The 27,097-nt window shown below is 29.2% G+C and overlaps 2 long non-coding RNA genes across 3 annotated transcripts; one reads left to right on the forward strand and one right to left on the reverse strand.

The window, feature by feature from the left end:
- The first annotated feature begins 1,972 nt into the window (after positions 1 to 1,972).
- LOC145962839 (uncharacterized) lies at positions 1,973 to 8,903 on the forward strand. 2 transcript variants are annotated; one of them, XR_014436002.1, is made up of 3 exons: positions 1,973 to 2,036; positions 3,086 to 3,172; positions 7,658 to 8,001. It is a non-coding gene; the product is annotated as an uncharacterized LOC145962839 (long non-coding RNA). The 2 variants fall into 2 exon arrangements; XR_014436001.1 differs by lacking the exons at positions 1,973 to 2,036; positions 3,086 to 3,172 and adding exons at positions 4,251 to 4,413; positions 8,824 to 8,903 and having other exon boundaries at positions 7,658 to 7,772.
- Positions 8,904 to 10,989: 2,086 nt separating this feature from the next.
- Positions 10,990 to 13,223, reverse strand: LOC145962994 (uncharacterized). The gene is made up of 5 exons (XR_014436049.1): positions 13,061 to 13,223; positions 12,656 to 12,727; positions 12,471 to 12,542; positions 12,176 to 12,219; positions 10,990 to 11,074 (listed from the first exon to the last, which is right to left on the reverse strand). It is a non-coding gene; the product is annotated as an uncharacterized LOC145962994 (long non-coding RNA).
- Positions 13,224 to 27,097: the final 13,874 nt, after the last annotated feature.

A 27,097-nucleotide genomic window follows, 5' to 3' on the forward strand; every position in this document is an offset into this window, starting at 1 on the left:
ATGAAATATATTAATATTGAAATATATTAATAATTAAAAGAAAGAAGAAGGTTTTTTTCGTGCTTTAATTACTGCGTCTTTTACTGACTCTTAGTTGTCAATTGTCTAATTTTTAATTATTATTATTTGAACCAATGTTTTATTTTAATTTTAATATTTATAGTATTTAATATTTAGAAATAAACTAGAATATTTTTTGTGTTATAATTTATTTTCAATGATAAATCGTAAATTATAATAAAAATGTGATAAAAATTATACTAAACTACGTAGTAATGTCGACGGTGATGATGGATGATGTGTGATTAATATATAATAAAATCGGGTAATATATTTTAATAACTAATTATACTTAATAGATAGAGAAAGAGAGAGCTCACCCAAACTTATTTACATTAGAAGTTTATTTAATATATAATATATACTTATTTACATTAGAAGTTTATTTAATATATACAAACGTTTTGCGTTAGAACATTTGTGCTGTCGACATTTCGTAGTGTTCCATGCACGTAGCATGGAACACAACCCGAAATTGTATGTTACCCACTAAAAACATTCGTAGATATTAGCTTCGTAGTTCATGTTCACGTTTTTATGTATATAGGGGATGCATCGCTTTCAGGGATCACCTAAATGCGGACCATGACATCTCTCGTTCTTCTCTTTGGCATAGCTCTCAAGTTCATTAGAGTACTCAAACCTCCTCACCCGGCAAATACCTTTGTTAAAATAGAGAAACATCGAGGAGGAAAATTTTTTTTAATTTTGTTTTTATTTTCTTTGAATACAGGGTTTAATACAAAAGTTAATGTAAAATATAAGTAATAAATATAATTCGAAATTTAATACAAAATAATTTATTACATTGAATAATTTATTACACGAAAATGTCTCTAAAATATACGTATAATATAAAATTTACTAAAAATTTTTACATAATCCAGACGAGACTGATTAGTTACGTTAGTGAATATTAATTACGCGACATTTATTATTAATAACAGATATGCAATTATAGAATTTAACAAGTTTTATATAACGTAAATAATCGTGAAAGAAGAAAAAGAGTCATTAATAAAATTATTGATCGTTTCTTCGATTGTAAAAGAAAGTATTTGCATTACTGGCGCATTTTGTGTAGATTATCAAAGGAAATATTCAAAATAAAAAAAATGAATAAACTTCGAAATCAAAAATTAAATTACTAAATAAATCACGATTTAAAATTCGCGAGAAAACGCGACGAATAAATAAATCGACAATAATCGGAATATTCGATTGCGAGATACGCATTATTTTTATAATATGATAATCGAAACCATCAATAGACACGCGTGCGATATAATTATTATCACACAAATGTTGACAGACGAAGATATTTTAGCAAACATTTGTGATCCGTATTGCTTATGAACATAAAATTCACTGTCCGATTTATTTGCGATTAATACATGACTTTATACGAATTTCACGATTGAGAATAAAATACATATCCTATTTCGCGCATGATTAGCTGAATAAGATGAAATGAGCTCTATAAGCTTTAAAATATAATTAAAAATCGCGTTGTGGTCACGTTTAATAGAAAATAACGGAACGAATGATTTTCAAAGTCCCTCTAATAATCGATATAACAGTAGAGTTTAATAATATTTAAATAACGTAAAGAATCACGATTCAAACAGTCATTAACAAAGTTATCAATCGTCTTTTAAATTATAGAAGAAAATATTTGCACTACCAGCATTTTGCACGAACTATTAAAAACAATATTCAAAGACGTGGAAAGATAAAGCTTCAATAAATAAGTCAACGATTAAATTATAATGTTAAATTATAAGATAAATCGCGATTTAAAATTCCCGAGAAAACGCGACGAATAAATAAATCGATAATATTCAAAATATTCAATTGCAGATACGCGAGTGACATACCGGTAATATCCGACAAAAAGAGGAGCGATTCTTAAAAATGGAGAACGATTAACATCTTGTTTCTACATCAGATTTCGCAAGATCAATCTGCGAAGAAAAGTTAAGTGATCCATTGAACGTCGGGAATTTCACTGTAAGAGGGAACGAATCCTGGATCTTCCGGACTATTCCCGATAGCAATGATTTCAGTATTAAATCAAAGACAATTATCCCTCGTCATTATGTTCAATTCGCGAAATTGATATTCACGTCAGAAAACATGTTCTTCCATTACTAAGAAATATATTTCTTTATTGAAAATTAAATGGATATAACCTTTGTTATTGAAATGTGATTACGAACAATTATATTTATAAATAATAAAATACATGCATTATTGGAGTTTATGTTGAATGTGCGAACACATAATTTGGGGTACCGTCGCGCGCGAGACGAATCGAACCCGATAACAGCAAGATTTAAAAAATTTCAATTCGAATAGTGTTCAAAATAAAATAAATGAAATAATTTTAAATATATAATTAATTCTAGATTAATTATCTAGATTCTTATTCTTGTAACGTTTAAATTAATAATTTTTTTCTTTTAATCAATATCTTACTGATATAGGGGTACCCATTCGATTCGTCTCTAAATTTTTAAGTATTCGCACATTTTATGTAACATTCATGTATAATTTCGCGTATATATATATATAATATATTATATTAACAAAAATTATAAAAATATTTTGGATACGTTAATTTGTGCATGTATTTTAAATAATTTTTTCAAATTAATTAATAATTAATAAAATATATTCGTTCGTAATCATTTTTATCATAAAAATTAATAAAAATTAATTAAATTATGAAATTATTTAAAAAATTAAAATTTATACACAACGCTATATCCATATTTAATCTACTATTAAATCTTTCTAGCGTTATATAGACAATAATGATACCAATCCTAATAATGAAGAACATTTTTTAACGAAGAAAAGAAAAGATACATTTCTCTCATCTAAATATATATTATTTAAATTAATTCGACGTTAAAGAAGCGTATCGTCGTTGAATTACTACCGAAATCATTGCTTTCGGAAATTGCCAGGAAAACCTGGGATTAGTTCCAATCTTACAATAAAAATTCCCAATTTTTAACAGGCCACCGAACTAGACGTCGCGAATAGATCTCACAAGAACCGGTGAGAAATAATTCTCCATGATGAAAATCGTTTCGACTTTTCGGCGGTACGAGCCACGCAATTTTTATTAACGTTTATTTAACGGAAGAAACAACGATAACTCTTTTATTAAAACGACAATCTCGTCTAAGAATGCGAAAAGAACGCGGGAAAAACACGGTGATTTCGCAACCGTAATTTATTAATTTATTTATGAATATTTTCCGATACGAAATTCGTAAGTATAAATATAACTGAAAAAACAAATTATTAAATTCATAATATTTAACTCGCGATTCTATAATATCGAAGGTGATCATTAAATTTTGTGAAGCTAATATTTAATCGTTGACTCATCACATCGAATCTTCACACTCTTATTCGATAACTCTTTATATTTAATTAGCAATATTTAGGAATATTATCTGACGAGAGAGACAGCGATAAAAATCTTTTGTTAAAACGATAATTTTGTATAAGAACTTATATTAAAAATTTTCTATTTGATCGCGCGATGTATATACTTGATATGTATACCTATACATTAGACGGCTCTCCCGGTTTCGGTACGAGCAAAAATCCCATTTCATTTATGAGAATCAACTTCGAGCCAACCGGTCAGGATTGCAACGATACAACGAGCAAGGACTAAGCCCAAACCGGAAAGAAGACGAAACGATTGACGGAAATAGAGGAAAATGAAGTTCACCAACTCTTTTTCGCGCAATTATCCTATCTCGTATCGAACCTGGACCCGCTAAGCACGATTTCAGGTGCTCCGCCCGGACATATTATGCCTCCCGCGGTTGCTATATGCTACACCAGGCTAGTAGACGGCAAAAGAAGAGGATACCCACATTTTTTAAATGCTTACATTCAGCAATTTAGAAAATGGGGAGGCAACCCCTTTTACCGAGCGAAAATCGTGCCTAGGGGAATCCACTCGACTCCTCGACAGGGTTAACACACGCAGTGCGTGTGGCTGTAGACGAGCAAAGAGAAGGGACCCATTGACGACCATTCCGAGCAATCGATCGAGTTCTAACTAATTCGGGCCGAATCATTTGACGAAGCACGAAGCAAGAGTGTACGTTGCATAGCAACGTGTGCAAACTCGAAACATCCCAGTTAGTTGGCATCGGAAGTAGAGACTCGTGACAATATAAGGAAATTGGGATTTTTATACGAAAAGTCCAACGCGGAAGCGCGAAAACGCGACGACGCGAGAATACTACAACGGGGAAACACGGTAATGCCGCCGTCCATGACATGTCGACGGCACCGACGATGGAAAGTCGATGACGCAATGTAATTCTTTTATTAAAACGACAATCTCGTCTAAGAAGAACGCGAAAAAGAACGTGGGAAAAACACGGTGTTTTTCGCAACCGTAATTTATTAATTTATTTATGAATATTTTCCGATACGGATTTCGTAAATACAAATATAACTGAAAAGCAAATTATTAAATTCATAATAATTAACTCGCGATCCTATAATAGCGAAGGTGACGCGGAGAGAACGCGGAAAGAACACGGTATTTTCGCAATCATAATTTAATAATTTATTTTAAGAATATTCAGTTCCGCGCGATATGGAATTCATAAATAGATAAATCTAACGGAAAGCATATCATTAAATTTATAATAATTGACTCGCGATTCTACATTTTATATAAAAATTTTCCGAATTTATTAATGACTCTTTGATATGAAAATATAAACAGTTATTCTTTTACGAATATTTCAAAAATATATTCTGTAGAAACAAATATGTTAATTTAACGAATTAATACTATACGTATAATCATTATACGTATACTTTCGATAATTTTTCGTGTAATTTACATAAGAATGTATGGGAATTGCCCGATTAGACACAGTACGATTAGACACAGCCAATCATATCGACCGATGCCTAGGGTAACCAGCACGATCAAGCACGATTAGCCAGTCAAAGTCAGTTGTGTCCAATTGTACTGTGTCTAATCGGAAGTGTCTCGAATGTATTCACGTAATTTACAATCGTAAATACAATTTCATGTAATATAATTATAGTTATAATTGTATTTTATACACAACTATGTCAATCATTAAAAATATCAATATTAGATTATAATTAATATACAATTATAACTATTTACAATTTGCAAAACACAATTTTTTAATTACAAAGTACGATTTACAAAATATAATTTATGATGTTATCAATATCAAATAAATGTATTCGATTTATTCAAATGTTTAATAACATAAATAATTTGATATTGATAGCATTAACATTTGGACTTAATATTATAGCTATATATTAACACATTACCGTCCTGAGACATAAAAATATGTTTTTTCTTGACTGCTCGTAAAATGTCGGAGACATATAAATAGGGTTTATCTTAAAATATGCCGGCTACACGCAAAAGTTTTCGCGCAAACAGCTCGGACCGTAATGTGTTAATTTACACATTTATATGATATACTTTTAATTTTTAAAATCAAATATAACATGCTAAAATATATCTTGAACATTTATAATTATGCAATTTGTTTAATCTTCTTGAAAATAATTTTGATAATTTAATTTAATTTTTAAAACATTTTTAAAAAGAAATTCAATTTAATTTTTGAAGAATAATTTTAAATTATTAAAAAGAATTACAAAAGTATCCAAAATATACGTATAATATAAAATTTATTAAAAATTTCTACATAGTCTAAACAAGGCTGATTAGCGATGATAAATTACGCGATATTTATTATTAATAATCGACATTTAAGAATAGAGAAATTAGTTTTATATAAATAACGCTTAAACATAAATAATGGTGATCAAAAGGGTCATTAATAAAATTATTGATAGTTTTTTCGATTGTAGAAGAAAGTATTTGCATTACTGGCGCATTTTATGTAGATTATTAATATTCAAAACGCGAAAAGATAGATCAAGCTTCGATGTAAATCAATGATTAAAGTACAAGATAAATAACGATTTAAAATTCGCGAGAGAGCGATAACGAATAAATAAATAACGAATAAATTAATAGTTGATTACGATATGCATAATTTTTGTAATATGATAATCGAAACCGCTAATAGACAGCGTGCGACATAATTATTATCAAACAAATGCGAAGATATTTCGAGACATTTGAGATTTATAATATTTGCGAATATAGAATTTATTACAAATTTTTAGAAGATAAATCGTGATTTACAATTCGCGAGAAGACGCGACAAATAAATAAATCGACAATATTCGGAATATTTGATTGCGATAGGTATAATTTTTATAATATAATCGGAGCCCCTAATAGACACGCGTGATATAATTAATAGAGAATAACGGGTTTAATAGAGAATAACGGAACGAATAATTTTATCAAAGTCTCTCTCTAATAATTTAACTATCTAACTATATCTCTAACTATCGATGTATTAGTAGAGTTTAATAAGATTTATATAATGATTTAAATAATCGCGATTTTAATCATTAATAAAATTATCGATCATCTTCTTAAATAGTAAAAAAAATATTTGCACTATTAGCGCAGACTATAAAAGACAATATTCAAAGACGTGGAAAGGTAGACAAAGTTTCGACGTATAAGTCAACGATTAAATTATAAGATAATATTAAGTTATAAGATAAATCGCGATTTACAATTCGCGAGAAGACGCGACAAATAAATAAATCGACAATATTCGGAATATTTGATTGCGATATGTACAATTTTAATAATATAATCGGAGCACCTAATAGACACGCGCGATATAATTACTATCACGCACAAGTGCAAAGATATTTCGACAGATATTTAAGGTCTGTAATATTTGCGAATTTATTTGCGATTAATACGCTATTTTATAGAAATATCGCGATTGAAAAATACATATTGAAAATACATACATCTCGCGCATGATTAGTTAAATGAAATAAAATGAATCTTAAGACTTTACAATTTTGAATATAATTAACATATAATTAAAAAATCGCGTTGTTTGCCACGTTTAATAGAGAATAACGGAACGAATAATTTTATCAAAATCCCTCTCTAATAATTTAACTATCTAACTATATCTCTAACTATCGATGTATTAGTAGAGTTTAATAAGATTTATATAATGATTTAAATAATCGCGATTAATCATTAATAAAATTATCGGTCATCTTCTTAAATAGCAAAAAAAAATATTTGCACTACTAGCGAAGACTATAAAAAACAATATTCAAAGACGCGGAAAGATAGACAAAGTTTCGACGTATAAGTCAACGATTAAATTATAAGATAAATCGCGATTTAAAATTCCCGAGAAAACGCGACGAATAAATATAATGATCGAAGCTCTCAATAGACACGAGCGCGATATAATTATTATCACGTAAGTATAAAAAATCAAAAATATTTCAACAATTATTTGAGGTCTGTAATGTTTGTGAATATACAATTCACCGACCGATTTACTTGCAAATTTTTATAAGATAAATCGCGATTTAAAATACGCGATAAACCGCGACGAATAAATAAATCGATAATATTCAAAATATTCAATTGCAGATACGCGAGTGACATACTGGTAATATCCGATAAAAAGAGGAGCGATCTTAAAAATGGAGAACGATTAACATCTTGTTTCTACATCAGATTTCGCAAGATCAATCTGCGAAGAAAAGTTAAGTGATCCATTGAACGTCGGGAATTTCACTGTAGGAGGGAACGAATCCTGGATCTTCCGGACTATTCCCGATAGCAATGATTTCAGTATTAAATCAAAGACAATTATCCCTCGTCATTATTTTCAATTCGCGAAATTGATATTCACGTCAAAAAACATGTTCTTCCATTACTAAGAAATATATTTCTTTATTGAAAATTAAATGGATATAACCTTTGTTATTGAAATGTGATTACGAACAATTATATTTATAAATAATAAAATATATGCATTATTGGAGTTTATGTTGAATGTGCGAACACATAATTTGGGGTACCGTCGCGCGCGAGACGAATCGAACCCGATAACAGCAAGATTTAAAAAATTTCAATTCGAATAGTGTTCAAAATAAAATAAATGAAATAATTTTAAATATATAATTAATTCTAGATTAATTATCTAGATTCTTATTCTTGTAACGTTTAAATTAATAATTTTTTTCTTTTAATCAATATCTTACTGATATAGGGGTACCCATTCGATTCGTCTCTAAATTTTTAAGTATTCGCACATTTTATGTAACATTCATGTATAATTTCGCGTATATATATATATATAATATATTATATTAACAAAAATTATAAAAATATTTTGGATACGTTAATTTGTGCATGTATTTTAAATAATTTTTTCAAATTAACTAATAATTAATAAAATATATTCGTTCGTAATCATTTTTATCATAAAAATTAATAAAAATTAATTAAATTATGAAATTATTTAAAAAATTAAAATTTATACACAACGCTATATCCATATTTAATCTACTATTAAATCTTTCTGGCGTTATATAGACAATAATGATACCAATCCTAATAATGAAGAACATTTTTTAACGAAGAAAAGAAAAGATACATTTCTCTCATCTAAATATATATTATTTAAATTAATTCGACGTTAAAGAAGCGTATCGTCGTTGAATTACTACCGAAATCATTGCTTTCGGAAATTGCCAGGAAAACCTGGGATTAGTTCCAATCTTACAATAAAAATTCCCAATTTTTAACAGGCCACCGAACTAGACGTCGCGAATGGATCTCACAAGAACCGGTGAGAAATAATTCTCCATGATGAAAATCGTTTCGACTTTTCGGCGTCTTACGAGTCTTTACGAGTCACGCAATTTTTATTAACGTTTATTTAACGGAAGAAACAACGATAACTCTTTTATTAAAACGACAATCTCGTCTAAGAATGCGAAAAGAACGCGGGAAAAACACGGTGATTTCGCAACCGTAACTTATTAATTTATTTATGAATATTTTCCGATACGAAATTCGTAAGTATAAATATAACTGAAGAAACAAATTATTAAATTCATAATATTTAACTCGCGATTCTATAATATCGAAGGTGATCGCTAAATTTTGTGAAGCTAATATTTAATCGTTGACTCATCACATCGAATCTTCACACTCTTATTCGATAACTCTTTATATTTAATTAGCAATATTTAGGAATATTATCTAACGAGAGGGACAGTGATAAAAATCTTTTGTTAAAACGATAATTTTGTATAAGAACTTATATTAAAAATTTTCTATTTGATCGCGCGATGTATATACTTAATATGTATACCTATACATTAGACGGCTCTCCCGGTTTCGGTACGAGCAAAAATCCCATTTCACTTATGAGAATCAACTTCGAGCCAACCGGTCGGGATTGCAACGATACAACGAGCAAGGACTAAGCCCAAACCGGAAAGAAGACGAAACGATTGACGGAAATAGAGGAAAATGAAGTTCACCAACTCTTTTTCGCGCAATTATCCTATCTCGTATCGAACCTGGACCCGCTAAGCACGATTTCAGGTGCTCCGCCCGGACATATTATGCCTCCCGCGGTTGCTATATGCTACACCAGGCTAGTAGACGGCAAAAGAAGAGGATACCCACATTTTTTAAATGCTTACATTCAGCAATTTAGAAAATGGGGAGGCAACCCCTTTTACCGAGCGAAAATCGTGCCTAGGGGAATCCACTCGACTCCTCGACAGGGTTAACACACGCAGTGCGTGTGGCTGTAGACGAGCAAAGAGAAGGGACCCATTGACGACCATTCCGAGCAATCGATCGAGTTCTAACTAATTCGGGCCGAATCACTTGACGAAGCACGAAGCAAGAGTGTACGTTGCATAGCAACGTGTGCAAACTCGAAACATCCCAGTTAGTTGGCATCGGAAGTAGAGACTCGTGACAATATAAGGAAATTGGGATTTTTATACGAAAAGTCCAACGCGGAAGCGCGAAAACGCGACGACGCGAGAATACTACAACGGGGAAACACGGTAATGCCGCCGTCCGCGACATGTCGACGGCACCGACGATGGAAAGTCGATGACGCAATGTAATTCTTTTATTAAAACGACAATCTCGTCTAAGAAGAACGCGAAAAAGAACGTGGGAAAAACATGGGTGTTTTTCGCAACCGTAATTTATTAATTTATTTATGAATATTTTCCGATACGGATTTCGTAAATACAAATATAACTGAAAAGCAAATTATTAAATTCATAATAATTAACTCGCAATCCTATAATAGCGAAGGTGATCGTTAAATTTTGTGAAGCTAATATCTAATCGTTGACTTATCACATCGAATCTTCACACTCTTATTCGATAATTCTTTATATTTAATTAGCAATATTTAGGAATATTATCTGACGAGAGGGACAGCGATAAAATTCTTTTGTTAAAACGGTAATCTTTTATAAGGATGCGAAAAGAACGCGAAAAGAACCCAGAAAGAACGCGAAAAGAACTCGGAAAGAACGCGAAAGGAATGCGGAAAAAACGCGGAAAAAACACGGAAAGAACACGGTATTTTCGCAATCATAATTTAATAATTTATTTTAAGAATATTCAGCTCCGCGCGATATGGAATTCATAAATAGATAAATCTAACGGAAAGCGTATCATTAAATTTAATAATTGACTCGCGATTTTATAACAAAGGCGTCTGTCGAATTTTATAACGCTTATATTTAATCATTAATTTAGCATCGAATTTTTACATTTTATATAAAAATTTTCCAAATTTATTAATGACTCTGATATGAAAATATAAATTGTTACTCTTTTATGAATATTTAAAAAATATATACTATAGAAATAAATATGTTAATTTAATGAATTACTATTATATAATCATTATACGTATACTTTCGATAATTTTTCGTGTAATTTACATAAGAATGAATTTACGTAATTTACAATCTTCTTAAACATTTATACATTTTGCAATTTCTTGTAGTATTCCTGAAAATAATTTTAATAATTTAAATTAATAATTTAAATATTTTCATTTTTAAAGCATTTTTAAAAATAAATTTAATTTAATTTTTTAAACTGAAATAAAGCCAAATTACAAATTTCTCTATATTATATTAGACTGCTAACACGGCCATATCTCATATGATAAAATGTAAAACAAAAGCAACCATTTATAACTGGACAGAATTTATACCGGGTATCACAAAATTTAACATAACATAACTATCGCTTTCGAAAGATGCAATTGTAATTTATATGAGTATCGCTTGTATATTTATTTTAATAATTGCTGGTTATTGCTTATATTTATTTAAATACTATATTTTAATATTTTGTAACTACTTATGTTCATTTTAATCACTATCTCATAGAAGTTTATATTTATTTTAATAAATGCCGGCAAAAATTGAAGTACGATATAATATGTATATTAATCTAATCTGTATATGTATGTCCTGCCCAAATGTAAATGATTATCCTGGCTTCAGCTGTTAGCAGCCTGGTATAATATATGAAATTCTTATAATATAAAAGTCTCTGTGCAGATTACCAATAAAAATTGATTGATATTATAATAATATATATAATTAATAAATTTTTTATAGTAATGCATAATTTAAAATAAAATAAAATTAATATGTGTATAACATTTGTCATATTACATTTATCACATTACAAGTTATTTCATTAATTAATCATTTGGCTTTACATTAAGTTTAAAAACAATATCTACAACAAATGTTGTAATGGATGAGCTAATAAGAAATTAGAGTAAGATAAGTGAATAAGATAAATGCGCGTTATAAGCGAATAAATTAGCATTAGATGTAATTGATACAGTTTTTAGTGTTCTTTATTTTTAATAAATTAGGTAAAATCTACAAAAATAATCTTTTCTCTATCTTTCTTCTTTATAATTGAAATACTGCAATATATTTTCGCAATGGATGCAATATATTTCGAACGAATTTATTAAAAGTTATTTAATTTAATCTATTCTAGCTCATCCATTTTAAGGCAACGGATTTATCTACAATCTGTATGAATCCGTTACTTTAAAATTAAATAAAAGTTTTTATCACTTACCGGAGCATTGATGTGCCACAGCGGAGTTGTCGAAGCTACGTTGTCTGTAACATACAAATATAAAATTCATTTATAACAAAACTCAAAATACAATCAATATTTCAAAAAATTATTATTGTGCGGAATTTCATATCCGGTGTGTAAAATAATAAGCAGATATAAACACGTGAAAAGATTTTATAAATTTTAAAATTACTTTTTAAATAGAAATTTTTATATATGATTTTTATAAAAATCTTTCTCTCTAATTTTCTCTTTAATTCCTTTAAATTATAAGAACGAGAATTATATTCACCATCAGGTTGCTTCGCCGATGCAAGATGCCTCTCCCAGGCCTTCTCCTCCTCTCACAATAGTTTTTGTTGGTCTGTAACATACAAAGAAGATTCAAATTGTAGTCACGGTCAAAAAATTATTATTATATGCATTTAATTTTGCGTACGATTTATAACAATTGATATACAAATAATAAATATTCACCATCAGGTTGCTTCGCCGATGCAAGATGCCTCTCCCAGGCCTCCTCCTCCTCTCACAATAGTTTTTGTTGGTCTGTAACATACAAAGAAGATTCAAATTGTAGTCACGGTCAAAAAATTATTATTATATGCATTTAATTTTATATCCGACACACATAAATAATAAGCAGATAAACAATTTTATAAATTTTGAAAAAAATTCTACTAATAAGTAATAATTTAATAATTCTATCAAAAGCTATTCGAACGTAGAAACTTTTAAATTACAGTTTTTATGTAAAAATTTCTCTCTTTTTCTCTTGTTTAAGTCATATAAATAAAAAATCAAATTACGCGATTAATTACTTAATTTAAATCGCGCGTACGCAATTAATAAATAATTATATATAAGCGATAATTTATTTACCATAGAGTTGCTTCACAGGTGCCTGATGCCTCTCCCAGGCCTCCTCCTCCTCTCATGTTGTTGACGCGCGATACTTTCAACGGCACTCCCGCACTCACGAGCGATATTTTTATATCGCTATTTCCGCTATTTTACGCGCGATACTTAACGGTATCCGCACTATTTCGGTATGATAAAAAATTTTCTATTTGATCGCGCGATGTATATACTTAATATGTATACCTTGAACGGTACTCCCGGTTTCGGTACGAGCGAAAATCCCATTTCACTTATGAGAATCAACTTCGAGCCAACCGGTCGGGATTGCAACGATACAACGAGCAAGGACTAAGCCCAAACCGGAAAGAAGACGAAACGATTGACGGAAATAGAGGAAAATGAAGTTCACCAACTCTTTTTCGCGCAATTATCCTATCTCGTATCGAACCTGGACCCGCTAAGCACGATTTCAGGTGCTCCGCCCGGACATATTATGCCTCCCGCGGTTGCTATATGCTACACCAGGCTAGTAGACGGCAAAAGAAGAGGATACCCACATTTTTTAAATGCTTACATTCAGCAATTTAGAAAATGGGGAGGCAACCCCTTTTACCGAGCGAAAATCGTGCCTAGGGGAATCCACTCGACTCCTCGACAGGGTTAACACACGCAGTGCGTGTGGCTGTAGACGAGCAAAGAGAAGGGACCCATTGACGACCATTCCGAGCAATCGATCGAGTTCTAACTAATTCGGGCCGAATCACTTGACGAAGCACGAAGCAAGAGTGTACGTTGCATAGCAACGTGTGCAAACTCGAAACATCCCAGTTAGTTGGCAACGGAAGTAGAGACTCGTGACAATAAATGAAATTGGGATTTTATATGAAAAGTCCAAAAGTTCCGCGAAAACGCGACGACGCGAGAATACTACAACGCGAAAACGCGGTAACGAAGCGCTTGCCGTCCGCGGCACGTTGACGGCACCGACGACGCGAAAGGGTACTTAGCTTCCCATTCAGGCACCTTAAGATTTATCATAAATAGAAAAATTTAAGATAAACCTCAAGGCACCATCCAAGTACTAAGCCCTCCCACCACGACAAGGTGTACCCCATGGGAGGGTTATATTATATATAATTTTATATATAATATAATACATAATTTGAAATTTATTTTGTAATATAGTACATAAATTTAAATTCGCAAATATAAACGATAAATGAAAATATAAAAGATAAAAGAAAATCTATTATATAAAGCTATGTTCAAAATAATTGATTTTAAAACTAATTATTGCGCGCAATTAATTTTTACTTTTAAATAGATATATTTTAATGTTATATATCGCGTAATTACAAAATAATTTATATTTCTTATATATAAACTTTTAAAAATATGATAAATAAAAAAATTTCTATTTTTTTATACATGAAATATTTAAATAAATATATTAATATGAAATGTTTTATAAAATATAAGAAGTATCTGAAAATATTAATTAATAAACAATTTTATAAATGTTTTAATTATTTTAAAATAAAATGGAATATTTTTTATAAGTATATGTATTATATATGTTACAATTTAAAATCACTATTGAATCACTATCAAAGAAATAAAACGAAACGAGAAATATGTATATTTTGAATATATATACTATTGATAAATAATTTATATATTGTTGCGTCCACGGAACGATATATATCGAACGCGGGTGACACAATCGGCATGCGCTGACGCTCGTGCACTCGTAAATAATAACGCGATTTAAGGTGCACAAGAATTTTAATAAATCGCGAGTAACATACAAGAATTCAGAATAATCGTAAAACGGATCACAAATAGACGCGCGTCCGCACAACTTGACAGCTAGGCTTAGACTCTCTGACAGTCGTTGTTTATAGCAATATCTTGACAACGCGCGCGAAAACGATCTTCTTCGAAAGAATTCAACGGGTGACGAATACAGTCAGCGGGACGGGACGCGGGGACGCAACAATATAATAAATAATGAATATGATAAATAATTTATATTAATGACGCAACAATATAATAAATAATGAATATGATAAATAATTTATATTAATGACTTACATCATATCTTATTGATCCATCCACTTCCAGAACCTCCTTTTTTCTTTTGCTTCCTTCGCTCTTTCCTCGTGGCACTTTAATCCTTGTTGCACTCATTTGAATTCCTCGTTGCACTTACACTTATTCACGAAAAGTTCCTCATTGCACTTGCAATTGTGTTTAGAGAAAGAATTTGATAATATATGAAACGTCTCACATCACTACTTCACTGCTCAAGAGCCACCGAGCGAATGATCGTAAGTCAAGAACATTACCGTGGTACTGTTTATATCGCCAGGGTCGACTATGTAAGGAAAGAATTTGATAATATATGAAACGTCACTACTTTATTGCTCAAGAGCCACTGAGCGAATGATCGTAAGTCAAGAACATTACCGCGGTACTGTTTATATCGTCAGGGTCGACTATGTAAAGAAAGAATTTGATAATATATGAAACGTCACTACTTTATTGCCCAAGGTTACTGTGCGAATGATCATAAATCAAAAACATTACCGCGGTACTGTTTATATCGCCAAAGTCAACTTATACTACGTTATTATTATAATTTATCGTTGAAATATTCTATAAGTGATTGCCGATTAAGAAAATTTAAAGTATTGGTTGAAATTTATTTAATTCTAATAAGTATTGTTAGGGAAATTATTATAATAAGCATCAATAATCGAAAAATCATAACAAAATTAATTCTTTTATCCCTTTTTATGTATCCCCTATTTCAATTTTTATTCGCAGTAATTAATGATTGCGATTCGATTTATCGTTGCGATATACAGTTTCATGTCGTTTATCATAAATTAATTAATTTTTAATTATTAATAATTATATCAAATTATGTTTCGATACTATCGTAATCGTGTTTAGAAAAAAAAAATTCGACAATATGTGAAGCGTTTCGCACTACTACTTTATTGCTCGAGTGTCACCGTGCAAATGATAAAACCGTAACATATTAATAATAGCGCGCTACTGTTTATATTGCCAAAGTCGAACACCGTGTTATTGATAATTCATGTATATATGCGTGGAATAAATTAAATTATACGAATATTTTAAAGTATAAATTAATTATTTATTAAACGATTAATATATCTCACAAAACTTTAACTATATGACTTTTATCATTCGATCATTTTATCACGCGTTCTCAATTTGAATTGTATTTAGATTGTTAGAAAGTTGAGTGAGAGAGAGAGAGAGAGAGAGTGAGGGAGGGAGAGAGAGGGAGGGAGAGAGAGGGAGGGAGAGAGAGAGATAAAACACTCGAATAAATACATTTAATTTTTAAGTATCGTTAAAGAAATAATTATTCTTATAAAGATCACAATAAAACGATAATTTATAATTTTAATTCTTGTCGTACACTTATATTTTTAAAACAATACGTCAAAATTTAAATACAAGTATAATCAATTAATACTCTTTATAGATCTATTCTTTATAAAACTCAAAATAATTCATTTTGTAAAACTAATTATTAAGCGCAATCAATTGTTTGATCTTTTATCTCTGATATTGATACTTTAAATGTAAAACTGGTAAAAAATATTTCTTTTATTATAAATTTTAAAAAAATGTAATTAAAAATAAAGAGAGTATGTTAATTTTTCTATATGAAATATTTAAATAATTATATTATTTTAAAAATATTTTCTAAAATATTAAAATATTTCTATATAAAAGTATTAATTAATAACAAAAATATTATAGATGCTTTATTATAGATACTTTAAATGTGTTAAAGTAAAATCTGGAATATTTTATACATGCATTATGTGATTTTTAGTGCGAATTATATATACTATCGAGAAAATGAAAAAATAATAAGCAATATATCTATTTTGAAAATAATATATATAAATAATGAATAATTTTATATATATATATATATATATATATATATATATATATATATATATATATATATATACGGTACATGTATATTAATACGAATTATAGATTCGAAAGTTTAATATAATTTAAAGTCATGATACAATAATCGTTTAATTAATAATTAATTTAACAATATATACGTATTTCTTACTACTATATCTTTACTATTCGAGTGTCGCTGTGTGAATGATACCAAGGCCGTACGACATGAACACTACCGCGCTATTGTTTACATCGTCAAGGCCGAACACCGGGCCCATTTATTGTCCATTCGTCATATCGAAATATATTTTACGTATTTTAATACAGCAAATAATTTTTCAATATCGATCGCGATCGCCTCTAGAAAAGGAATTTAACGGAGCACCATTAATTTACTCTTTGAGTGTCGTCGCGCGAATAATAATATAGCAGAAAAATTAGTCCGAAAGATCGAAAACCGTGTTATTATTATTTTTTTATAGAAACATTTTTCAAGCCTACGACATATAAACATTAGCGCGCTATTGTTTACGCCGCCAAGGTCGGTGTTATTGTCTGTTCGTCATCGAAATATTTTACGTACTTTAACATATATATACATGGAATATAATATATTAAAATATATACAAGTATTTTAGATTATATAGATTTTTTAATTATATGATTATATATTTATTTAAAGATTGATGGAGTCTTTCATTATGTTAATTGTTTAGATCCACGACTCAATTGTTTTACTGCGCGTTCTCACAATCCGAATTATATTTAAATATTTATAAATATTAAAGAAATAATTTCTGTGCTCGTAAAAATCGATTTCATATCGAAATAATAATTTATTATTTTAGATATCTGTTATTATGATTCTTAGTTGATTAAATGAATAAATTATGAAATATACGGGAAATATTTAGAATATTAATAAATATTCTAAAACACTATAATTAAGTTAGTTTTCATTAAGTATTTTTTGAGTTATGAGGCTTGAAATCATTTCTTAATTTTACATAAACCGTAAAATATCTTGTAAAATATTCATTTTTCGATTATCTTACCTTAATACTTTTACGTACAAAATAATGAGAGAAATCAATTGGTGTAAATAAAACACAGTTATTTTTACGAAAAAATATGTAATTGTTAATTGCATATGTTTTCTTTACACCAATTGATTCCTCTCATTATTTTGTACGTAAAAGTATTAAGGTAAGATAATCGAAAAATGAATATTTTACAAGATATTTTACGGTTTATGTAAAATTAAGAAATGATTTCAAGCCTCATAACTCGGAAAGTACTTAATGAAAACTAACTTAATTATAGTGTTTTAGAAAGCTCTCGAGATGAGCTACAAGAATATGTAATAAAAAATAGAAGGTTCCATTTAAAAAAATTAAGTTGATCTTGAAATCTCCTTAATGCCTTCATCTATAAAAATATCGTTTGTACCATACGATGTCCCCCTCTGTGTCAAACATCTTTTGGTATAAAAATTTTTTCATAGCTCTTCAACTTTAGCTAATATTCACATCAGTTACTTTATACGAATTACCCTGTATATAGATATTAATTATGTGTTATTTATAAAAATTAATTAATCATATTGTTATAATAAATAATTTTCCGATGTTGATCGCGATCGTATCTGTAGAAAAGAAATTTAACGGCGAATGTTGACAGACGAAGATATTTTAGCAAACATTTGTGATCCGTATTGTTTATGAACATAAAATTCACTGTCCGATTTATTTGCGATTAATATATACGCGACTTTATACGAATTTCACGATTGAGAATAAAATACATATCCTATTCCGCGCATGATTAGCTGAATAAGAAGAAATGAGCTCTATAAGTTTTAAAATATAATTAAAAATCGCGTTGTGACGTTTAATAGAAAATAACGGAACGAATGATTTTCAAAGTCCCTCTAATAATCGATGTAATAGTAGAGTTTAATAAGATTTAAATAATGTAAAGAATCACGATTAAAAAAGTCATTAATATAGTCATCGATCGTCTTTTAAATTATAGAAGAAAATATTTGCACTACCAGCATTTTGCGCGAACTATTAAAAACAATATTCAAAGACGTGGAAAGTTAACCATATTATTTTAATGTATAAGTCAACGATTAAATTATAAGATAAATCGCGATTTAAAATTCCCGAGAAAACGCGACGAATAAATATAATGATCGAAGCTCTCAATAGACACGAGCGCGATATAATTATTATCACGTAAGTATAAAAAATCAAAAATATTTCAACAATTATTTGAAGTCTGTAATGTTTGTGAATATACAATTCACCGACCGATTTACTTGCGAATTTTTATAAGATAAATCGCGATTTAAAATTCGCGATAAAACGCGACGAATAAATAAATCGATAATTCAAAATATTCAATTGCAGATACGCGAGTGACATACCGGTAATATCCGATAAAAAGAGGAGCGATCTTAAAAGTGGGAAGCGACTTCAACTTGTCTTATTTCTTCTATTTCGGAACTCGCGAAATCGATTTACAATGAAGAGTTAAGTGATTCATTAAACATCAGAAGTCCCACTATAAGAAGGAATGAATCTCCGATCTTCCTGATGGCTCCCGATAACAGTGATTTCGGCAGCGAATTAACGACTGTTACCCTTATAATTATTTTTAATATATGAGATTAAAATTCGCGTGAAAAAAAACATGTTCTTCCATTTTAAGAAATATCTTTTTTTATTAAAAAATGACTGGATATAATGATTTTTATATACATGTTACAATCGAGTATATTTAGGAAAAATGAAATACATGCGCTTTTATCGTTGCTCGGTTAAATGTGTGAATAATAATAATTTTAGGGTACCAAATGTGCTCGAGACAAATCAAATCTGATAACAGCGAGATTTAAAAAAAAATTCAATTTGAATATTTAGCAACATCAAATGAAAAAGTATCAAGGAATTAATTTTTCTGTTGCATTTAACAGTTAACACTTAGCAATAAAACGATAATTGATTTTATTGTGATTTTTATAAGAATAATTATTTCTTTAACGATACTTAAAGATTAAGTGTATTTTATTCGATATTTTATCATTCAACTTTTTAACAATCTAAATACAATTCAAATTATTATTAATTTTAATTCTTGTCACACACTTCTATTTTTAAATCAATATGTCAAAAATTAAATTCAAATATAATCAATTAATATTCTTATAGATCTATTCTTTATAAAACTCAAAATAATTTATTTTGTAAAACTAATAATTACGCGCAATCAATTTTTTTATCTTTTAAGAGAGATTTATCTCTGATATTAATACTTTAAATGTAAAACTAGCAAAAAAATGTTTCTTTATTATAAATTTTTGAAAAATATAATTATATATAGAGAGTATGTTAATTTTCATATATGAAATATTTAAATAATTATATTATTTTAAAAATATTTTATAAGATATTAAAATATTTATATATAAAAGTATTAATTAATAACAAAAATATTATAAATGTTTTATTATAGATACTTTAAATGTGTTAAAATAAAACCTGGAATATTTTATACATGCATTATATTACGTGATTTTTAGAGCGAATTATATATACCATTGAGAAAATGAAAAAATAATAAGCAATATGTCTATTTTCAAATTAATATATATTGTTGCGTCCCCGGAACGATATGTATCGAACGCGCGCGACACAATTGATCGGCACACGCTCGCTCTCGCGCACTCGAAAATAATAATACGGTTCTTTGAAACACAAGAACCACGAAACATAGAACCACGAGAAACATACAAGAACTCAGATAATTCGTAAAACGAAACACAGATTTTAACGCGCGACCGCTCAGCTTGACAGCTGGGCTCAGACTCAGCTGACCGTCGTTGATGTTAAACAATCTCTTAACAACGCGCGCGGAGACGATCTTCTTCCATCGACGTACTTCCCGACAGAATAACGGATGGCGTATACATCCACAGGAACGAGACGCGGGGACGCAACAATATAAATAATAAATAATTTTTATAAATTACTCACCGCATATCTCTCTGGCTGCTTCAGGCTCTCTCACTGTTCTCTAGCTGTCCGATACTTTTCCAGATATCCTTCTCCTTTCTTCATCCTTTGCTTGCACCTTCACAGCACTCATGTTCACTCGCGAACAAACAATTGATTATATTTAGTCATATGTAGAAACGATTGCGAGACACTTTGCACGGCACTCCCGATCACGGAATAATTACGAGAGACGCACTTTAATATATCGTATAAGGGATAGAGAAGTACGATTCGCTCGACGTTTTTATGAGATCAAATTAAATACTAATTCATTACAAATGTTGTTTTCATTATTGATATATATATGCAGTACATGTATATTAATACGAATTATAGAATCGAAAGTTTAATAAAAAAGTGAAAGTCATGATACAATAATTGTTTAATTAATAATTAATTTAAGAATATACGACGAATATATTCGCACTACGATCTTTACTGCTCGAGTGTTGCCGTGTGAATGATACCAAGACCGTATGACTAGCGCGCTATTGTTTACATCGTCAAGGCCGAACACCGTGTTATTGTCCGTTCGTCATATCGAAATATATTGTATTATATTATATTATATTTTATATTATAATATAATATAATATAAATATGTTAAAGTACGTAAAATATTTCGATGACGAACAATACAGACAATAATACCGACCTTGGCGTAAACAATACATATTTATATTATATTATATTATATTATATTATATTATATTATATTTTACGTATTTTAATACAGCATATAATTTTTCGATATTGATCGCGATCGCGTCTAGAAAAGGATTTAACGGAGCGCCTTGTACTACTACTTTACTCTTTGAGTGTCGTCGCGCGAATAATAATATAGCCGAAAAATTAGTCCGAAAGATCGAAAACCGTGTTATTATTATTTTTTTATAGAAACATTTTTCAAGCCTACGACATATAAACATTAGCGCGCTATTGTTTACGCCGCCAAGGTCGGTGTTATTGTCTGTTCGTCATCGAAATATTTTACGTACTTTAACATATATATACATGGAATATAATATATTAAAATATATACAAGTATTTTAGATTATATAGATTTTTTAATTATATGATTATATATTTATTTAAAGATTGATGGAGTCTTTCATTATGTTAATTGTTTAGATCCACGACTCAATTGTTTTACTGCGCGTTCTCACAATCCGAATTATATTTAAATATTTATAAATATTAAAGAAATAATTTCTGTGCTCGTAAAAATCGATTTCATATCGAAATAATAATTTATTATTTTAGATTTCTGTGACTATATATATATGATTCTTAGTTGATTAAATGAATAAATTATGAAATATACGATTCGAGAATTTTCGTCGCGATATACAGGGTGACTCATATAAAGTGACCGATGTGAATATTAGCTAAAGTTGAAGAGCTATGAAAAAATTTTTATACCAAAAGATGTTTGACACAGGGGGACATCGTATGGTACAAACGATATTTTTATAAATGAAGACATTAAGGAGATTTCAAGATCAACTTAATTTTTTTAAATGGAACCCCCTATTTTTTATTACATATTCTTGTAGCTCATCTTGAGAGCTTTCTAAAACACTATAATTAAGTTAGTTTTCATTAAGTACTTTCCGAGTTATGAGGCTTGAAATCATTTCTTAATTTTACATAAACCGTAAAATATCTTGTAAAATATTCATTTTTCGATTATCTTACCTTAATACTTTTACGTACAAAATAATGAGAGAAATCAATTGGTGTAAATAAAACAAATAGTTATTTTTACGAAAAAATATGTAATTGTTGATTGCAAATTACATATGTTTTCTTCGAAACAACTATATGTTTTCTTTACACCAATTGATTCCTCTCATTATTTTGTACGTAAAAGTATTAAGGTAAGATAATCGAAAAATGAATATTTTACAAGATATTTTACGGTTTATGTAAAATTAAGAAATGATTTCAAGCCTCATAACTCGGAAAGTACTTAATGAAAACTAACTTAATTATAATGTTTTGGAAAGCTCTCGAGATGAGCTACAAGAATATGTAATAAAAAATAGGAGGTTCCATTTAAAAAAATTAAGTTGATCTTGAAATCTCCTTAATGCCTTCATCTATAAAAATATCGTTTGTACCATACGATGTCCCCCTCTGTGTCAAACATCTTTTGGTATAAAAATTTTTTCATAGCTCTTCAACTTTAGCTAATATTCACATCGGTCACTTTATATGAATTACCCTGTATATAATTATTAATTATGTGTTATTTATAAAAATAAATTAATCATATTGTTATAATAAATAATTTTCCGATGTTGATCGCGATCGTATCTGTAGAAAAGAAATTTAACGTATGTTGACAGACGAAGATATTTTAGCAAACATTTGTGATTCGTATTGTTTATGAACATAAAATTCACTGTCCGATTTATTTGCGATTAATATATACGCGACTTTATACGAATTTCACGATTGAGAATAAAATACATATCCTATTCCGCGCATGATTAGCTGAATAAGAAGAAATGAGCTCTATAAGTTTTAAAATATAATTAAAAATCGCGTTGTGGCCACGTTTAATAGAAAATAACGGAACGAATGATTTTCAAAGTCCCTCTAATAATCGATGTAATAGTAGAGTTTAATAAGATTTAAATAATGTAAAGAATCACGATTAAAAAAGTCATTAATATAGTCATCGATCGTCTTTTAAATTATAGAAGAAAATATTTGCACTACCAGCATTTTGCGCGAACTAATAAAAACAATATTCAAAGACGTGGAAAGATAAACAAAGCTTTAATGTATAAGTCAACGATTAAATTATAAGATAAATCGCGATTTAAAATTCCCGAGAAAACGCGACGAATAAATATAATGATCGAAGCTCTCAATAGACACGAGCGCGATATAATTATTATCACGTAAGTATAAAAAATCAAAAATATTTCAACAATCATTTGAAGTCTGTAATGTTTGTGGATATACAATTCACCGACCGATTTACTTGCGAATTTTTATAAGATAAATCGCAATTTAAAATTCGCGATAAACCGCGACGAATAAATAAATCGATAATTCAAAATATTCAATTGCAGATACGCGAGTGACATACCGGTAATATCCGATAAAAAAAGGAGCGATCTTAAAAGTGGGAAGCGACTTCAACTTGTCTTATTTCTTCTATTTCGGAACTCGCGAAATCGATTTACAATGAAGAGTTAAGTGATTCATTAAACATCAGAAGTCCCACTATACGAAGGAATGAATTCCCGATCTTCCTGATGGCTCCCGATAACAGTGATTTCGGCAGCGATATAATAAAAAAAGATATTTCTTAAAATGGAAGAACATGTTTCTTTTCACGCGTATTTTAATCTCATATATTAAAAATGATAATAAGGGTAACGACTGTTACCCTTATTATCATTTTTAATATATGAGATTAAAATACGCGTGAAAAGAAACATGTTCTTCCATTTTAAGAAATATCTTTTTTTATTAAAAAATGACTGGATATAATGATTTTTATATACATGTTACAATCGAGTATATTTAGGAAAAATGAAATACATGCGCTTTTATCGTTGCTCAGTTAAATGTGTGAATAATAATAATTTTAGGGTACCAAATGTGCTCGAGACAAATCAAATCTGATAACAGCGAGATTTAAAAAAAAATTCAATTTGAATATTTACCAACATCAAATGAAAAAGTATCAAGGAATTAATTTTTCTGTTGCATTTAACAGTTAACACTTAGCAATGAAACGATAATTTATTTTATTGTGATTTTTATAAGAATAATTATTTCTTTAACGATACTTAAAGATTAAGTGTATTTTATTCGATATTTTATCATTCAACTTTTTAACAATCTAAATACAATTCAAATTATTATTAATTTTAATTCTTGTCACACACTTCTATTTTTAAATCAATATATCAAAAATTAAATTCAAATATAATCAATTAATATTCTTATAGATCTATTCTTTATAAAACTCAAAATAATTTATTTTGTAAAACTAATTATTACGCGCAATCAATTTTTTTATCTTTTAAGAGAGATTTATCTCTGATATTAATACTTTAAATGTAAAACTAGCAAAATAATGTTTCTTTATTATAAATTTTTGAAAAATATAATTATATAAAGAGAGCATGTTAATTTTCATATATGAAATATTTAAATAATTATATTATTTTAAAAATATTTTATAAGATATTAAAATATTTATATATAAAAGTATTAATTAATAACAAAAATATTATAAATGCTTTATTATAGATACTTTAAATGTGTTAAAATAAAACCTGGAATATTTTATACATGCATTATATTACGTGATTTTTAGAGCGAATTATATATACCATTGAGAAAATGAAAAAATAATAAGCAATATGTCTATTTTCAAATTAATATATATTGTTGCGTCCCCGGAACGATATGTATCGAACGCGCGCGACACAATTGATCGGCACACGCTCGCACTCGCGCACTCGAAAATAATAATACGGTTCTTTGAAACACAAGAACCACGAAACATAGAACCACGAGAAACATACAAGAACTCAGATAATTCGTAAAACGAAACACAGATTTTAACGCGCGACCGCTCAGCTTGACAGCTGGGCTCAGACTCAGCTGACCGTCGTTGATGTTAAACAATCTCTTAACAACGCGCGCGGAGACGATCTTCTTCCATCGACGTACTTCCCGACAGAATAACGGATGGCGTATACATCCACAGGAAAGAGACGCGGGGACACAACAATATAAATAATAAATAATTTTTATAAATTACTCACCGCATATCTCTCTGGCTGCTTCAGGCTCTCTCACTGTTCTCTGGCTGTCCGATACTTTTCCAGTTATCCTTCTCCTTTCTTCATCCTTTGCTTGCACCTTCACAGCACTCATGTTCACTCGCGAACAAACAATTGATTATATTTAGTCATATGTAGAAACGATTGCGAGACACTTTGCACGGCACTCCCGATCACGGAATAATTACGAGAGACGCACTTTAATATATCGTATAAGGGATAGAGAAGTACGATTCGCTCGACGTTTTTATGAGATCAAATTAAATACTAATTCATTACAAATGTTGTTTTCATTATTGATATATATATGCAGTACATGTATATTAATACGAATTATAGAATCGAAAGTTTAATAAAAAAGTGAAAGTCATGATACAATAATTGTTTAATTAATAATTAATTTAAGAATATACGACGAATATATTCGCACTACGATCTTTACTGCTCGAGTGTTGCCGTGTGAATGATACCAAGACCGTATGACTAGCGCGCTATTGTTTACATCGTCAAGGCCGAACACCGTGTTATTGTCCGTTCGTCATATCGAAATATATTGTATTATATTATATTATATTTTATATTATAATATAATATAATATAAATATGTTAAAGTACGTAAAATATTTCGATGACGAACAGACAATAATACCGACCTTGGCGTAAACAATACATATTTATATTATATTATATTATATTATATTATATTATATTATATTTTACGTATTTTAATACAGCATATAATTTTTCGATATTGATCGCGATCGCGTCTAGAAAAGGATTTAACGGAGCGTCTTGTATACTACTACTTTACTCTTTGAGTGTCGTCGCGCGAATGATAATAGAGCGAAAAAATTAGTCGGAAAGACTGTGTTATTATTATTTTTTATCGAAACATTTTTCAAGACTATGGCATATAAACATTAGCGCGCTAATGTTTACGCCGTCAAGGTCGGTGTTATTGTCTGTTCGTCATCGAAATATTTTACGTACTTTAACATATACACACACACACACACACACACACACACACACACACACACACACACACACACACACACACACATATACACACATGTGGAATATATTAAAGTATATAGCAACAAATATAGCAACAAATTAAATCTAAACTACCCTTAGGTAAAGAATAATTTTCTGCGCCCAAAATATCGAAAAATATCGTAAAATATCGCAATGCTAGAAATTCTAAACTA

The sequence above is a fragment of the Camponotus vicinus genome, unplaced genomic scaffold (assembly GCF_025532165.1).
Source record: "Camponotus vicinus isolate PSW18456_S1 unplaced genomic scaffold, iyCamVici1.0 SCAF_12, whole genome shotgun sequence".
Classification (NCBI taxonomy): domain Eukaryota; kingdom Metazoa; phylum Arthropoda; class Insecta; order Hymenoptera; family Formicidae; genus Camponotus; species Camponotus vicinus.